The following is a 15,134-nucleotide window of genomic DNA, read 5'->3' as shown; positions in this document are numbered from 1 at the left end:
CTTTGCATGGGGCTTTGTGGGCGTTCCACGACGACGACCCTTGTTGTGGACGTTCACCTGACCTACTGGCGATGAGCGTTGTCGCCGCTGATCGCATGACTCCGCGAGCAGGCATGCTTATAGGAAATGGCTTGATCCTTAACCCCTACCTGGCATGCTAGATGTTGATGGGTGATCGTCGAGATTCGAGCTACGACGCAACTCCTAGATTGTTCGACCAAGGGTTAAAAATACTCCAAACACTCCACATGCACGCGACAAGAGATTTACCCAGGTTCTAGCCATCGTGAGGTGTAATACCCTACTCCTGCTTATAGTGTTCTTGTATATCAAACCCTTACAAACCCTTTCAGATAGTCTCTCGCTCCCCTTATATAGCCAAGGGGGAGGAGACTCTTATTATCACTCCCGAGGGTATCCTCTCGTGATACGAGGGAATTGTGTTGGGGAACGTAGTATTTCAAAAAAATTGCCTACGATCACGCAATATCTATCTAGGAGAAATATAGCAACGAGCGGGGAGAGTGTGTCTACGTACCCTCATAGACCGAAAGCGAAAGCGTTTAGTAACGCGGTTGATGTAGTCGAATGTCTACGCGATCCAACCGATCCAAGTACCGAACGTACGGCACCTCCGCGATCTGCACACGTTCAGCTCGGTGACGTCCCTCGAACTCTTTATCCAGTTGAGGCCGAGGGAGAGTTCCGTCAGCACGACGGCGTGACGACGGTGATGATGAAGTTTACCGGCGCAGGGCTTCGCCTAAGCACTACGACAATATGACCGAGGTGTGTAACTGTGGAGGGGGCACCGCACACGGCTAAAAGATCAACTTATGTGTCTACGTGGTGCCCCCTGGCCACGTATATAAAGGAGGGGAGGGAAGAGGTGGCCGGCCCAAGGGGGCGCGCTAGGTGTGGGGAATCCTACTAGGACTCCCCAGTCCAAGTAGGATTCCCCTCCTCTTTCCTATTCCTAGTAGGAGAAGGAGGGAAGGAGGAGGAGGAGAGAAGGAAAGGCCCTCCCAACCCTAGTCCAATTCGGTTTGGGCTAGGGGGTGCGCACGCCACTCCCTGGCCGGCCTCCTCTCTTCCACCACTAGGCCCATGAGGCCCAATAACTTCCCGGGGGGGTTCCGGTAACCCCCGGTACTCCGAAACTCACCCGAAACGACCCGAACCATTCCGGTGTCCGAATGTAACCTTCCAATATATGAATCTTTATGTCTCGGCCATTTTCGGACTCCTCGTCATGTCCGTGATCTCATCCGGGACTCCGAACAACCTTCGGTCATCAAATCACATAACTCATAATACAAATCGTCATCGAACGTTAAGCGTGCGGACCCTACGGGTTCGAGAACGATGTAGACATGACCGAGACACATCTCCGGTCAATAACCAATAGTGGAACCTGGATGCTCATATTGGCTCCTACATATTCTACGAACATTTTTTTTCGGTCAAACCGCATAACAACATACGTTATTCCCTTTGTCATCGGTATGTTACTTGCCCAAGATTCGATCATCGGTATCATCATACCTAGTTCAATCTCGTTACCGGCAAGTCTCTTTACTCGTTCCATAATGCATCATCCTGCAACTAACTCGTTAGTCACATTGCTTGCAAGGCTTATAGTGATGTGCATTACCGAGAGGGCCCGGAGATACCTCTCTAACACAGAGTGACAAATCCTAATCTCGATCTATGCCAACTCAACAAACACCATCAGAGACACCTGTAGAGCATCTTTATAATCACCCAGTTTTGTTGTGACGTTTGATAGCACACAAGGTGTTCCTCCGGTATTCTAGAGTTGCATAATCTCATAGTCTGAGGAACATGTATAAGTCATGAAGAAAGCAATAGCAGAAAAACTAAACGACCATTATGCTAAGCTAACGGATGGGTCTTGTCCATCACATCATTCTCTAATGATGTGATCCCGTTCATCAAATGACAACACATGTATATGGCTAGGAAACTTAACCATCTTTGATTAACGAGCTACTCAAGTAGAGGCATACTAGGGACACTCTGTTTGTCTATGTATCCACACATGTACCAAGTTTCTGGTTAATACAATTCTAGCATGAATGATAAACATTTATCATGATATAAGGAAATATAAATAACAACTTTATTATTGCCTCTAGGGCATATTTCCTTCAGTCTCCCACTTGCACTAGAGTCAATAATCTAGATTACATAGTAATGATTCTAACACCCATGGAGTCTTGGTGCTGATCATGTTTTGCTCGTGAGAGAGGCTTAGTCAACGGGTCTACAACATTCAGATCCGTATGTATCTTGCAAATCTCTATGTCTCTCTCCTTGACTTGATCGCAGATGGAATTGAAGCGTCTCTTGATGTGTTTGATTCTCTTGTGAAATCTGGATTCCTTTGTCAAGGCAATTGCACCAGTATTGTCACAACAGATTTTCATTGGATCCGATGCACTAGGTATGACACCTAGATCGGATATGAACTCCTTCATCCAGACTCCTTCATTTGCTGCTTTCGAAGCAGCTATGTATTCCGCTTCACACGTAGATCCCGCCAGGACGCTCTGCTTGGAACTGCACCAACTAACAGCTCCACCATTCAATATAAATACGTATCCGGTTTGTGACTTAGAGTCATCCGGATCAGTGTCAAAGCTTGCATCGACGTAACCGTTTACGACGAGCTCTTTGCCACCTCCATAAACGAGAAACATATCCTTAGTCCTTTTTAGGCATTTCAGGATGTTCTTGACCGCTGTCCAGTGATCCACTCCCGGATTACTTTGGTACCTCCCTGCTAAACTAATAGCAAGGCACACTAGGGACATGTTAATACATAGCGTACCTCCCTACATATAATATCAGAAATGCTACAGAGCTCCCACTCACTTTCTTGTAAATACAGGCTTCTCCAAAAGTCTGTATAAAACCATATGCTTTGATCACACTATCCAAGCGTATATTCCAACTCCGAGAGGCTTGCACCAGTCCATAAATGGATCGCTGGAGCTTGCACACTTTGTTAGCACCTTTTGGATCGACAAAACCTTCTGGTTGCATCATATACAACTCTTCTTTAAGATATGCATTAAGGAATGCAGTTTTGACATCGATTTGCCAAAATTCATAATCATAAAATGCGGCAATTGCTAGCATGATTCGGACAGACTTAAGCATCGCTACGGGTGAGAAAGTCTCATCGTAGTCAACTCCTTGAACTTGTCGAAAACCTTCCGCAACAAGTCAAGCTTTGTAGAAAGTAACATTACCGTCGGCGTCATTCTTCTTCTTGAAGATCCATTTATTCTCTATGGCTTGCCGATCATCGGGCAAGTCAACCAAAGTCCATACTTTGTTCTCATACATGGATCCCATCTCATATTTCATGGCCTCAAGCCATTTCGCAGAATCTGGGCTCATCATCGCATCCTCATAGTTCGTAGGTTCGTCATGGTCAAGTAACATGACTTCCAGAACAGGATTACCGTACCACTCTGGTGCGGATCTTACTCTGGTTGACCTACGAGGTTCAGTAGTAACTTGATCAGAAGTTTCATGATCATTATCATTAGCTTCCTCACTGATTGGTGTAGGAATCACTGGAACTGATTTCTGTGATGAACTACTTTCCAATTCGGGAGAAGGTACAATTACCTCATCAAGTTCTACTTTCCCCCCACTCACTTCTTTCGAGAGAAAATCCTTCTCTAGAAAGGATCTATTCTTAGCAACGAATATCTTGGCTTCGGATCTATGATAGAAGGTGTACCCAACAGTCTCCTTTGGGTATCCGATGAAGACACATTTCTTCGATTTGGGTTCGAGCTTATCAGGTTGAAGTTTTATCACATAAGCATCGCAGCCCCAAACTTTAAGAAACGACAACTTGGGTTTCTTGCCAAACCACAGTTCATATGGTGTCGTCTCAACGGATTTAGATGGTGCCCTATATAACGTGAATGCAGCCGTCTCTAAAGCATAACCCCAAAACGATAGCGGTAAATCAGTAAGAGACATCATAGATTGCACCATATCTAATAAAGTGTGGTTACGACGTTCAGACACACTATTACGCTGTGGTGTTCCAGGTGGCGTGAGTTGCGAAACTATTCCGCATTGTTTTAAATGAAGACCAAACTCATAACTCAAATATTCACCTCCACGATCAGATCGTAGAAACTTTATTTTCTTGTTACGATGATTTCCCACTTCACTCTGAAATTCTTTGAACTTTTCAAATGTTTCAGACTTATGTTTCATCAAGTAGATATACCCATATCTGCTCAAATCATCTGTGAAGGTCAGAAAATAACGATACCCACCGCGAGCATCAACACTCATTGGACCGCATACATTAGTATGTATTATTTCCAATAAGTCTGTTGCTCGCTCCGTTGTTCCGGAGAACGGAGTCTTAGTCATCTTGCCCATGAGGCATGGTTCGCAAGCATCAAGTGATTCATAATCAAGTGATTCCAAAAGCCCATCAGCATGGAGTTTCTTCATGCGCTATACACCAATATGACCTAAATGGCAGTGCCACAAATAAGTTGCCCTATCATTATTAAACTTGTATCTTTTGGCTTCAATACTATGAATACGTGTATCACTACTATCGAGATTCAATAAAAATAGACCACTCATCAAGGGTGCATGACCATAAAAGATATTACTCATATAAATAGAACAACCATTATTCTCTGATTTAAATGAATAACCGTCTCGCATCAAACAAGATCCAGATATAATGTTCATGCTTAACGCAATTATTCAGGTCTAAAACTAATCCCGAAGGTAGATATAGAGGTAGCGTGCCGACCGCGATCACATCGACTTTGGAACCATTTCCCACGCGCATCGTCGCCTCGTCCTTAGCCAATCTTCGTTTAATCTGTAGCCCTTGTTTTGAGTTGCAAATATGAGCAACAGAACTAGTATCAAATACCCGGGCGCTACTACGAGCATTAGTAAGGTACACATCAATAACATGTATATCAAATATACCTTTCACTTTGCCATCCTTCTTATCCGCCAAATACTTGGGGCAGTTCTGCTTCCAATGACCAGTCCCTTTGTAGTAGAAGCACTCAGTCTCAGTCTTAGGTCCAGACTTGGGCTTCTTCACTTGAGCAGCAACTTGCTTGCCGTTCTTCTTGAAGTTCCCTTTCTTCCCTTTGCCCTTCTTCTTGAAACTAGTGGTCTTGTTTACCATCAACACTTGATGCTCCTTCTTGATTTCTACCTCTGCAGCCTTTAGCATTGCGAAGAGCTCGGGAATTGTCTTATCCTTCCCTTGCATATTATAGTTCATCACGAAGCTTTTGTAGCTTGGTGGCAGTGATTGAAGAACTCTGTCAATGACACTATCAACAGGAAGATTAACTCCCAGTTGATGGTTGTGGTACCCAGACATTCTGAGTATATGTTCACTGACTGAACTATTCTCCTCCATTTTGCAGCTGTAGAACTTATTGGAGACTTCATATCTCTCAATCCGGGCATTTGCTTGAATTATTAACTTCAACTCCTGGAACATCTCATATGCTCCATGACGTTCAAAACGTCGTTGAAGTCCCGGTTCTAAGCCGTAAAGCATGGCACACTGACGTATCGAGTAGTCATCAGCTTTGCTCTGCCAGGCGTTCATAACGTCCGTCATTGCTCCTGCAACGGGTCTTGCACCTAGTGCTGCTTCCAGGACGTAATTCTTCTGTGCAGCAATGAGGATAATCCTCAAGTTACGGACCCAGTCCGTGTAGTTGCTACCATCATCTTTCAACTTAGCTTTCTCTAGGAATGCACTAAAATTCAAAGTAACAGTAGCACGAGCCATTTATCTACAATAACATAGACATGCAAAATACTATCAGGTGCTAAGTTCATGATAAATTTGTTGGAAATATGCCCTAGAGGCAATAATAAAATGGTTATTATTATATTTCCTTGTTCATGATAATTGTCTATTGTTCATGCTTTAATTGTGTTATCCGGAAATCGTAATACATGTGTGAATACATAGACCATAACATGTCCCTAGTGAGCCTCTAGTTGACTAGCTCGTTGATCAATAGATGGTTACGGTTTCCTGACCATGGACATTGGATGTCATTGATAACGGATCACATCATTAGGAGAATGATGTGATGGACAAGACCCAATCCTAAGCATAGCACTAGATCGTGTAGTTCGTTTGCTAAAGCTTTTCTAATGTCAAGTATCATTTCCTTAGGCCATGAGATCGTGCAACTCCCGGATACCGTAGGAATGCTTTGGGTGTACCAAACGTCACAACGTAACTGGGTGGCTATAAAGGTGCACTACAGGTATCTCCGAAAGTGTCTGTTGGGTTGGCTCGGATCGAGACTGGGATTTGTCACTCCGTATGACGGAGAGGTATCTCTGGGCCCACTCGGTATTGCATCATCATAATGAGCTCAATGTGACTAAGTAGTTAGTCACGGGATCATGCATTACGGAACGAGTAAAGTGACTTGCCGGTAACGAGATTGAACGAGGTATTGGGATACCGACGATCGAATCTCGGGCAAGTAAAGTACCGATTGACAAAGGGAATTGTATACGGGATTGCTTGAATCCTCGACATCGTGGTTCATCCGATGAGATCATCGTGGAACATGTGGGAGCCAACATGGGTATCCAGATCCCGCTGTTGGTTATTGGCTAGAGAGGTGTCTCGGTCATGTCTGCATGATTCCCGAACCCGTAGGGTCTACACACTTAAGGTTCGATGACGCTAGGGTTATAAGGAAGGTTTGTATGTGATTACCGAATGTTGTTCGGAGTCCCGGATGAGATCCCGGACGTCACGAGGAGTTCCGGAATGGTCCGGAGGTAAAGATTTATATATGGGAAGTCACCATACGGTCACCGGAAATATTCGGGGGTATACCGGTATTGTACCGGGACCACCGGAGGGGTTCCGGGGGTCCACCGGGAGGGTCCACCTGCCCCGGAGGGCCTTATGGGCTGTAGGTGGAAGGGAACCAGCCCTTAGTGGGCTGGGCGCCAACCCCCCTAGGGCCCATGCGCCTAGGGTTTGGGGGAACCCTAAAGGGGGGCGCCCCCCTTGCTTGGGGGGCAAGCTCCCTCCCCCCTTGGCCGCCGCCCCCCTCTAGATCTCATCTAGAGGGGCCGGCCCCCTTCCCCCTTCTCCCTATAAATAGAGGGGTGAGGGGAGGGCTGCAGCACCACATCCAAGGCGCAGCCCCTCCCCTCCCCAACACCTCTCCTCCTCCGCGTGTGCTTGGCGAAGCCCTGCCGGAGAACTGTCACTCCACCACCACCACGCCGTCGTGCTGCTGTTGGAGCCTTCTTCCTCAACCTCTCCCTCCTCCTTGCTGGATCAAGGCGTGGGAGACGTCACCGCTCCGTACGTGTGTTGAACGCGGAGGTGCCGTCCGTTCGGCGCTTGGATCATCGGTGATTTGGATCACGACGAGTACGACTCCATCAACCCCGTTCTCTTGAACGCTTCCGCTCGCGATCTACAAGGGTATGTAGATGCACTCCTCCCCTCTCGTTGCTAGTAAACTCCATAGATTGATCTTGGTGATGCGTAGAAAATTTTAATTTCTGCTACGATCCCCAACAGTGGCATCATGAGCTAGGTCTATGCGTAGTTTCTATGCACGAGTAGAACACAAGTTGTTGTGGGCGTCGATTTTGTCAATTTACTTGCCGTTACTAGTCTTATCTTGATTCGGCGGCATCGTGGGATGAAGCGGCCCGGACCGACCTTACACGTACGCTTACGTGAGACAGGTTCCACCGACTGACATGCACTAGTTGCATAAGGTGGCTAGCGGGTGTCTGTCTCTCCCACTTTAGTCGGATCGGATTCGATGAAAAGGGTCCTTATGAAGGGTAAATAGAAATTGGCATATCACGTTGTGGTTTTGGCGTAGGTAAGAATCGTTCTTGCTAGAAACCTATAGCAGCCACGTAAAAGTTTGCAACAACAATTAGAGGACGTCTAACTTGTTTTTGCAGCAAGTGTCATGTGATGTGATATGGCCAGAAGGATGTGATGAATGATATATGTGATGTATGAGATTGATCATGTTCTTGTAATAGGAATCACGACTTGCATGTCGATGAGTATGACAACCGGCAGGAGCCATAGGAGTTGTCTTAATTTATTTATGACCTGCGTGTCAACTGGAACGTCATGTAATTACTTTACTTTATTGCTAACCGTTAGCCATAGTAGTAGAAGTAATAGTTGGCGAGACAACTTCATGAAGACACGATGATGGAGATCATGATGATGGAGATCATGGTGTCATGCCGGTGACGATGATGAACATGGCGCCCCGAAGATGGAGATCAAAAGGAGCAAAATGATATTGGCCATATCATGTCACTATTTGATTGCATGTGATGTTTATCATGTTTTACATCTTATTTGCTTAGAACGACGGTAGCATAAATAAGATGATCCCTCGCTAAAATTTCAAGAAAGTGTTCCCCCTAACTGTGCACCGTTGCGAAGGTTCGTTGTTCCGAAGCACCACGTGATGATCGGGTGTGATAGGTTCTAACGTTCGCATACAACGGGTGTAAGCCAGATTTACACACGCAATACACTTAGGTTGACTTGACGAGCCTAGCATGTACAGACATGGCCTCGGAACACAAGAGACCGAAAGGTCGAACATGAGTCGTATAGCAGATACGATCAACATGAAGATGTTCACCGATGATGACTAGTCCGTCTCACGTGATGATCGGACACGGCCTAGTTGACTCGGATCATGTATCACTTAGATGACTAGAGGGATGTCTGTCTGAGTGGGAGTTCGTTAATAATTTGATTAGATGAACTTAATTATCATGAACTTAGTCTAAAAACCTTTACAATATGTCTTGTAGATCAAATGGCCCACGCTAATGTTGCCCTCAACTTCAACGCGTTCCTAGAGAAAACCAAGCTGAAAGACGATGGTAGCAACTACACGGACTGGGTCCGTAACCTGAGGATTATCCTCATAGCTGCCAAGAAAGCATATGTCCTTGAAGCACCGCTAGGTGATGCACCTGTTTTCCCAGCAACTCAAGACGTTCTGAACGCCTGGCAGTCACGTAGTGATGATTACTCCCTGGTTCAGTGCGGCATGCTTTACAGCTTAGAACCGGGGCTCCAAAAGCGTTTTGAGCAGCACGGAGCATATGAGATGTTCCAAGAGCTGAAAATGGTTTTCCAAGCTCATGCCCGGGTCGAGAGATATGAAGTCTCCGACAAGTTCTACAGTTGTAAGATGGAGGAGAATAGTTCCGTCAGCGAACACATACTCAAAATGTCTGGGTTGCACAACCGCTTGTCTCAGCTGGGAGTTAATCTCCCGGATGACGCGGTCGTTGACAGAATCCTTCAGTCGCTCCCACCTAGCTACAAGAGCTTTGTGATGAACTTCAATATGCAGGGGATGGAAAAGACCATTCCTGAGGTATATTCAATGCTGAAATCAGCGGAGGTGGAGATCAAAAAGGAACATCAAGTGTTGATGGTGAATAAAACCACTAAGTTCAAGAAAGGCAAGGGTAAGAAGAACTTCAAGAAAGACGGCAAGGGAGTTGCCGCGCCCGGTAAGCAAGCTGCCGGGAAGAAGACAAAGAATGGACCCAAGCCTGAGACTGAGTGCTTTTATTGCAAGGGAAACGGTCACTGGAAGCGGAACTGCCCCAAGTACTTAGCGGATAAGAAGGCCGGCAATACCAAAGGTATATGTGATATACATGTTATAGATGTGTACCTAACCAGCGCTCGTAGTAGCTCCTGGGTATTTGATACCGGTGCGGTTGCTCATATTTGTAACTCAAAGCAGGAGCTGCGGAATAAGCGGAGACTGGCGAAGGACGAGGTGACGATGCGCGTCGGGAATGGTTCCAAGGTCGATGTGATCGCCGTCGGCACGCTACCTCTACATTTACCTACGGGACTAGTTTTAAACCTCAATAATTGTTATTTAGTGCCAGCTTTGAGCATGAACATTGTATCTGGATCTCGTTTAATGCGAGATGGCTACTCATTTAAATCCGAGAATAATGGTTGTTCTATTTATATGAGAGATATGTTTTATGGTCATGCCCCGCTGGTCAATGGTTTATTCTTAATGAATCTCGAACGTGATGTTACACATATTCATAGTGTGAATGCCAAGAAATGTAAGGTTGATAATGATAGTCCCACATACTTGTGGCACTGCCGCCTTGGTCACATTGGTGTCAAACGCATGAAGAAACTCCATGCAGATGGACTTTTGGAGTCTCTTGATTATGAATCATTTGACACGTGCGAACCATGCCTCATGGGCAAAATGACCAAGACTCCGTTCTCCGGAACAGTGGAGCGAGCAACCAACTTATTGGAAATCATACATACTGATGTGTGCGGTCCAATGAGCGTTGAGGCTCGCGGTGGCTATCGTTATGTTCTCACCCTCACTGATGACTTGAGTAGATATGGGTATGTCTACTTAATGAAACACAAGTCTGAGACCTTTGAAAAGTTCAAGGAATTTCAGAGTGAGGTTGAGAATCAACGTGACAGGAAAATAAAGTTCTTACGATCAGATCGTGGAGGGGAATATTTGAGTCACGAATTTGGCACACACTTAAGGAAATGTGGAATTGTTTCACAACTCACGCCGCCTGGAACACCTCAGCGTAATGGTGTGTCCGAACGTCGTAATCGCACTCTATTGGATATGGTGCGATCTATGATGTCTCTTACCGATCTACCGCTATCATTCTGGGGTTATGCTTTAGAGACTGCCGCATTCACTTTAAATAGGGCTCCGTCGAAATCCGTTGAGACGACACCGTATGAATTATGGTTTGGAAAGAAACCTAAGCTGTCGTTTCTTAAAGTTTGGGGATGCGATGCTTATGTCAAGAAACTTCAACCTGAAAAGCTCGAACCCAAGTCGGAAAAATGCGTCTTCATAGGATACCCTAAGGAAACCATTGGGTATACCTTCTACCTCAGATCCGAAGGCAAGATCTTCGTTGCCAAGAACGGGTCCTTTCTGGAGAAAGAGTTTCTCTCGAAAGAAGTAAGTGGGAGGAAAGTGGAACTTGATGAGATGACCCCTCTCGAACCAGAAAGTAGCGCAGCACAAGAAAATGTTTCTGTGGTGCCTGCACCGACTAGAGAGGAAGTTAATGATGACGATCATGATCAAGTTACCACTGAACTTCGTAGGTCCACAAGGACACGTTCCGCACCAGAGTGGTACGGCAACCCTGTCCTGGAAATCATGTTGTTGGACAACGGTGAACCTTCGAACTATGAAGAAGCAATGGCGGGTCCAGATTCCAACAAATGGCTTGAAGCCATGCAATCCGAGATAGGATCCATGTATGAAAACAAAGTATGGACTTTGACAGACTTGCCCGATGATCGGCGAGCGATAGAAAATAAATGGATCTTTAAGAAGAAGACGGACGCGGATGGAAATGTTACCATCTATAAAGCTCGACTTGTCGCTAAGGGTTATCGACAAGTTCAAGGAGTTGACTACGATGAGACCTTCTCACCCGTAGCGAAGCTGAAGTCCGTCCGAATCATGTTAGCAATTGCCGCATTCTACGATTATGAAATATGGCAAATGGACGTCAAAACGGCATTCCTTAACGGCTTCCTTAAGGAAGAATTGTATATGATGCAGCCGGAAGGTTTTGTCGATCCTAAGAATGCTGACAAAGTATGCAAGCTCCAGCGCTCAATCTATGGGCTGGTGCAGGCATCTCGGAGTTGGAACATTCGCTTTGATGAGATGATCAAAGCGTTTGGGTTTACGCAGACTTATGGAGAAGCCTGTGTTTACAAGAAAGTGAGTGGGAGCTCTGTAGCATTTCTCTTATTATATGTGGATGACATACTATTGATGGGAAATGATATAGAATTCTTGGAAAGTATAAAGGCCTACTTGAATAAGTGTTTTTCAATGAAGGACCTTGGAGAAGCTGCTTACATATTAGGCATCAAGATCTATAGAGATAGATCGAGACGCCTCATAGGTCTTTCACAAAGCACATACCTTGACAAGATATTGAAGAAGTTCAATATGGATCAGTCCAAGAAGGGGTTCTTGCCTGTATTGCAAGGTGTGAGATTGAGCACGGCTCAATGCCCGACCACGGCAGAAGATAGAGAAAAGATGAGTGTCGTCCCCTATGCCTCGGCCATAGGGTCTATTATGTATGCCATGCTGTGTACCAGACCTGATGTAAACCTTGCCGTAAGTTTGGTAGGAAGGTACCAAAGTAATCCCGGCATGGAACACTGGACAGCGGTCAAGAACATCCTGAAGTACCTGAAAAGTACTAAGGATATGTTTCTCGTTTATGGAGGTGACGAAGAGCTCGTCGTAAAGGGTTACGTCGATGCTAGCTTCGACACAGATCTGGATGACTCTAAGTCACAAACCGGATACGTGTATATTTTGAATGGTGGGGCAGTCAGCTGGTGCAGTTGCAAGCAAAGCGTCGTGGCGGGATCTACATGTGAAGCGGAGTACATGGCAGCCTCGGAGGCAGCACATGAAGCAATCTGGATGAAGGAGTTCATTGCCGACCCAGGAGTTATTCCCAATGCATCGGGCCGATGACTCTCTTCTGTGACAACACTGGAGCTATTGCCCTTGCCAAGGAGCCCAGGTTTCACAAGAAGACCAGGCACATCAAGCGTCGCTTCAACTCCATTCGTGAAAATGTTCAAAATGGAGACATAGATATTTGTAAAGTGCATACGGATTTGAATGTCGCAGATCCGTTGACTAAACCTCTTCCACGAGCGAAACATGATCAACACCAGAACTCTATGGGTGTACGATTCATCACAATGTAACTAGATTATTGACTCTAGTGCAAGTGGGAGACTGTTGGAAATATGCCCTAGAGGCAATAATAAAATGGTTATTATTATATTTCCTTGTTCATGATAATTGTCTATTGTTCATGCTTTAATTGTGTTATCCGGAAATCGTAATACATGTGTGAACACATAGACCATAACATGTCCCTAGTGAGCCTCTAGTTGACTAGCTAGTTGATCAATAGATGGTTATGGTTTCCTGATCATGGACATTGGATGTCATTGATAACGGGATCACATCATTAGGAGAATGATGTGATGGACAAGACCCAATCCTAAGCATAGCACTAGATTGTGTAGTTCGTTTGCTAAAGCTTTTCTAATGTCAAGTATCATTTCCTTAGACCATCAGATCGTGCAACTCCCGGATACCGTAGGAATGCTTTGGGTGTACCAAACGTCAAAACATAACTGGGTGGCTATAAAGGTGCACTACAGGTATCTCCGAAAGTGTCTGTTGGGTTGGCTCGGATCGAGACTGGGATTTGTCACTCTGTATGACGGAGAGGTATCTCTGGGCCCACTCGGTATTGCATCATCATAATGAGCTCAATGTGACTAAGTAGTTAGTCACGGGATCATGCATTACGGAACGAGTAAAGTGACTTGCCGGTAACGAGATTGAACGAGGTATTGGGATACCGACGATCGAATCTCGGGCAAGTAAAGTACCGATTGACAAAGGGAATTGTATACGGGATTTCTTGAATCCTCGACATCGTGGTTCATCCGATGAGATCATCGTGGAACATGTGGGAGCCAACATGGGTATCCAGATCCCGCTGTTGGTTATTGGCTAGAGAGGTGTCTCGGTCATGTCTGCATGATTCCCGAACCCGTAGGGTCTACACACTTAAGGTTCGATGACGCTAGGGTTATAAGGAAGGTTTGTATGTGATTACCGAATGTTTTTCGGAGTCCCGAATGAGATCCCGGACATCACGAGGAGTTCCGGAATGGTCCGGAGGTAAAGATTTATATATGGGAAGTCACCATACGGTCACCGGAAATATTCGGGGGTATACCGGTATTGTACCGGGACCACCGGAGGGGTTCCGGGGGTCCACCTGCCCCGGAGGGCCTTATGGGCTGTAGGTGGAAGGGAACCAGCCCTTAGTGGGCTGGGCGCCAATGCCCCCAGGGCCCATGCGCCTAGGGTTTGGGGGGAACCCTAAAGGGGGGGCGCCCCCCTTGCTTGGGGGGCAAGCTCCCTCCCCCCTTGGCCGCCGCCCCCCCCTCTAGATCTCATCTAGAGGGGCCGGCCCCCTTCCCCCTTCTCCCTATAAATAGAGGGGTGAGGGGAGGGCTGCAGCACCACATCCAAGGCGCAGCCCCTCCCCTCCCCAACACCTCTCCTCCTCTGCGTGTGCTTGGCGAAGCCCTGCCGGAGAACTGTCACTCCACCACCACCACGCCGTCGTGCTGCTGTTAGAGCCTTCTTCCTCAACCTCTCACTCCTCCTTGCTGGATCAAGGCGTGGCAGACGTCACCGCTCCGTACGTGTGTTGAACGCGGAGGTGCCGTCCGTTCGGCGCTTGGATCATCAGTGATTTGGATCACGACGAGTACGACTCCATCAACCCCGTTCTCTTGAACGCTTCCGCTCGCGATCTACAAGGGTATGTAGATGCACTCCTCCCCTCTCGTTGCTAGTAAACTCCATAGATTGATCTTGGTGATGCGTAGAAAATTTTAATTTCTGCTACGATCCCCAACAAAATTAAAGTTCAATTAATCATATTACTTAAGAACTCCCACTTAGATAGACATCCCTCTAATCTTCTAAGTGATCACGTGATCCAAATCAATTAAACCATGTCCGATCATCACGTGTGATGGAGTAGTTTTCAATGGTGAACATCACTACGTTGATCATATCTACTATATGATTCATGCTCGACCTTTCGGTCTCAGTGTTCCGAGGCCATATCTGCATATGCTAGGTTCGTCAAGTTTAACCCGAGTATTCCGCGTGTGCAAAACTGGCTTGCACCCGTTGTATGTGAATGTAGAGCTTATCACACCCGATCATCACGTGGTGTCTCGGCACGACAAACTATAGCAACGGTGCATACTTAGGGAGAACACTTATACCTTGAAATTTAGTGAGAGATCATCTTATAATGCTACCGCCGTACTAAGCAAAATAAGATGCATAAAGGATAAACATCACATGCAATCAATATAAGTGATATGATATGGCCATCATTATCTTGTGCCTTTGATC

Source organism: Triticum aestivum, chromosome 3D (assembly GCF_018294505.1).
Source record: "Triticum aestivum cultivar Chinese Spring chromosome 3D, IWGSC CS RefSeq v2.1, whole genome shotgun sequence".
Taxonomy (NCBI): Eukaryota; Viridiplantae; Streptophyta; class Magnoliopsida; order Poales; family Poaceae; genus Triticum; species Triticum aestivum.
The sequence above is the reverse complement of the archived record's forward strand: the minus strand, read 5'-3'. Positions refer to the sequence as shown.